This window comes from Callospermophilus lateralis, chromosome 5 (assembly GCF_048772815.1).
Source record: "Callospermophilus lateralis isolate mCalLat2 chromosome 5, mCalLat2.hap1, whole genome shotgun sequence".
NCBI classification, from domain to species: domain Eukaryota; kingdom Metazoa; phylum Chordata; class Mammalia; order Rodentia; family Sciuridae; genus Callospermophilus; species Callospermophilus lateralis.
This window is the reverse complement of record NC_135309.1, coordinates 145,096,010-145,099,999: the sequence shown is the minus strand read 5'-3', so window position 1 is coordinate 145,099,999 and position 3,990 is coordinate 145,096,010.

Here is a 3,990-nt window from a genome sequence, read left to right as displayed (position 1 = left end):
GTGTATTATTATTTTTTAACTTTTTAAAAATTTTCTCAATTTTAATTCTAACACATATGACCCACATACACAAAAACTCTGGGTTATCAATTTTTTAAAGTATAAAGGGTTAGGGTTAGGGAGGTTGTAATGGACATCTGTAATCCTAGCTACTCAAAAGGCCGAAGCAGGAGGACAAGTTCCTTGAACCCAATCTAGTGTCTCTTTAATTATTTAAATAATTAAATAATAGACAAATACATAAATTTGTGAAGGGGTTCAGGACCAAAATGGGTGAGTACTGCTATTCTAACACACAACTGTCATTTCTCACTGATTTGTAGGAGGTTCTTAGGTTTTTCCAGTGTATTCAAGATACTGACCTTGTCAGTTATGTGTACTGCAAACATTTTCTCCAGTCAGCAGCTTGTCTTTTTACTTAAGTGCCTATTGTTCTACAGAAGTTTTAGGTGTGATGCAATCCTATTTACTGTAAATGTTGTGTTTTCATGTCTGATTTTAAAGAAATTCTCTGTTCTGCAAAAATCACAAAGATAATTTATAGATTCTCATTTAAATGTGATTCTCATTTAAATGTTTTGGTTTTCATATTTAGATCTTTTATACTTGTAATTTGTATTTTGGAAAGGGTGTAGAGTAGTACATATTATATTTTCACTCTAAAGATAACTCCCCACAATCTGTTAAAACATATGCATAGACATGTTTCCGGGCTCTCTGTTCCCATCAGAGTTATGCTGACCTACACAGGCACCAGTCACACATTGCTCTAATACCTCTTAATAATGTTCTTTCATATTAACAAATCCAAACCTCTTCCCCTTTTATTCCTCAAATTATCTTTCTTCTTCTCCCCCAACCCCCACCCTTTGGTACCAGAGAATGAACCAGGGGTGCTTAACAACTGAGCCACATTCCCAGCTCTGTTTTATTTGATTTAGAGATAGGTCTTCACTAAGTTGCTGAGGCTGGATCTGAACTTGTGATTCTCCAGCCTCAGGCTCCTGAGCTGTTGGGATTACAGGTGTATGCCACCATACCTAAAAAGTTGATTCTTCTTAAAAGTAACCCCCTACCAAAGTTAACAAAGTTTGGAGTGTGATAAAAGGATTACTATGTTGAGAGGTTGAGCAGCATCCCCTAACCAGCTGTGGAGTTCATACCTGTCTCAGCTCAGCTTTCTCTGGAGCAAAAGATCTAACAATCATTTTTTACTTTCCTTCTACAAATCCCAAGAGCCTATAATTTTAGCATTAAGTAAACATTAAGTAAATTAGCTGATGAAGAAAAGGCTAATTGTAATGAGTAGAAATACTTCAACATTGCAAATTATTAATAAAGTGAATTTAGGAATTTGCCCATAGGGTCATAAGGTTCTATTTATTGCTTTATGTTGAAAGTTAGGCTAGAATCAGTACTACACCACACAGCATTCTCAAGGTTTTGGGATCCTCTAAAATGAAATTTACTGTAAGAATTAATTTCAGGGACAATTTCTACAAATACTAAAGTAGCTTTCCATCTGAAAATTCTGCAGAGGAAGACTTAAAGAAAATGAAATCTTCTGATAAAATCCTGCAAGTATTATTACAACACAAAAATACCAATATTGCTCTACCAGCAATCAACACACACTCTGATAAGACAGATCTTCTACAAATTCATGCACCGTGGAGCTCTTTCTCCTTTGTGACCCAAGTCAAGAATTAGCAAAATCACTTTTTTTTGGGGGGGGGGCTAATTCTTGACTTTGTTCACAAAGGATATTGTCCTATTTTGAAATAGGGAAAATCTAAATGGGTTTTATAGAAGCCCAAACTCTTGCTTCATTGAAGACTCATAGGGGGGGAAAAAAGAGGATTTTCCTTAACTCTCTTCTCCCAGAGTCAATGTTATCTTCACATCTGAACCAAGTTACATCAAGATAGTTGCTACTGACCCTTAATGAGATCAATGCAAAATATGTACTCCTGTATTTTAGAATATGATTTTGCCTCAAACAAAACTGCCACTGATTCACCAAAAATATTATTTTACCCCTGGCATCATATGTATGTTCTTGTTTTCTTCTTCAGATGTATATTTAGGAAACAAATTCCTTTAAAACTGCATGGACCATGATTCAATGTGCACACTTCTATCTGCAAATATTTAATTAAAAAATATTTAATTCATTTAAATTGGGCAGTATTTTGTATAAAGCTTTTATTTTAAAAATTGTTTTCATAAATACTATTTTATTTGCCTTCATAATGATCCTGTATGATGAATGGAGATAATACTATTATACTAAGCAATTTGTTGTAATAAGGAAAATGAAGAGAGGATTTATCAACATCATATCAGATTAGAGACAAGATCACTAACTTCCAATCACAACTGATGAAGATCTTTTGAAAAGTAAGGTTGATTTTTTTTTTTTTTTTGTCAAACTGAGTATCAGTGACAAGTAACTCCAATCAATACTCACATGAAACAAAAACAAATTAAACACAAGCATGGTCAATACAGAGGAAAGCAAAGAAGGTTTAAAGAACATTTATAAGCCACTCTCTGCCCTTTAAAATATCTTTATATTTTTTTCACTATATAATAATATGTGACTTACATGTGCTTCTATTTACCTATATTCCTGTTCATAATTATGACCAACTTTATTAGATAGTGTTCAAATGAAGTCTGGGAGGAAAAGATCAGAATATACAAAACTGGCTAGTATTGCCCCTGCAAGATGGAGAAAGTTGGGGAAAGAACAATTGCAAGGAATTAATAATAGTAGTTAAAAACAGAAGTAATATGGTTAAAAAACAAACAAACCAAAACCAGAAATCTTTAAATACAAAAGAAAAAAAAATTAAGACTCAAATGCATATTTTTAAATCAGTAACAGAATCAATAACCATCACTATACATAAAGCTATCAGAAAAGACCTTGCTATTGAGGACTCAGTATTTCAGAGCTTACACATATTAACATTTCCTTCATTTGAAGATTTGAGAATATAAGATCAGGAATAATCACATGAAACAGAAAATACACATTTCAAGCTGGTGAGTTTAAAATTACTTTCAAGACCAATTTAAAGGACGGAGTATTTAATCTATTCTAAACTTGACTCACCACTTATTTATATTGTGTATTTGGTCACACACAGTTATAATGATTCTCTATCTTCTTCTTGATTTTATATTCACCACTGCTACAGAGTAGATGGCTTTCAAGTATCTGCCCTATCAAATCATCTTTCATTAAGAAAGCTTCTTTTCATTGAATGATGGAAAAAAAAAAACAAGAAAGAAACTCAATGAAGAACAAATCCTTTGTTAAGGAGTCAGTAACATTTGGAAACATCTGCTTGCTACCTGTTACGTTCATAAACATCACCATGTCTATGGAGAAAGTGCCAGTTAAATTGATTTGCCTCTACCTCTACAATTCAAATCAGAATTAAAAAACCAAAAAATGTATCTTATTGATAACTACCAAAGTTGATCTTTTTGTTTGTTTGTTTGTTTTTTTGGCAGTACGAAGGGTTGAACCCAGAACCTCACACATGCTAGGCATCTACTAATAAGTTACATCAAAAGCCCTTTTTATCTCATTTTGGGACAGGGTCTTGGTAAATTGCCCAGGTTAGCCTTTAACTTATGACCCCTCTTCCTGCCTCTGCCTCCTGAGTAGTGGGGATTACAAGTGTGCCACCACCATACTAGGCTTTAAGATATTATTCCTGAAACACAATCATACATGTTTAATTGGTTCCCACCTATCATTGTCCTTGAGGAAAAAAAAGAACAGAGTACTTGACAATTGCTTATTTAAAAATACTTTAAAAGTCAGAACTGGAGTCATGGTGTCAGGTGGAAAAGAAACCTAGGGTGATTTTTTAAACGATCTGAGTTTTTGACAGATTACAAATCAAAATTTAAAAGCAATAAACAAATAAAAATACATAGTGTGAAATTCACAAAATGAAGGAAAAAGGGGCA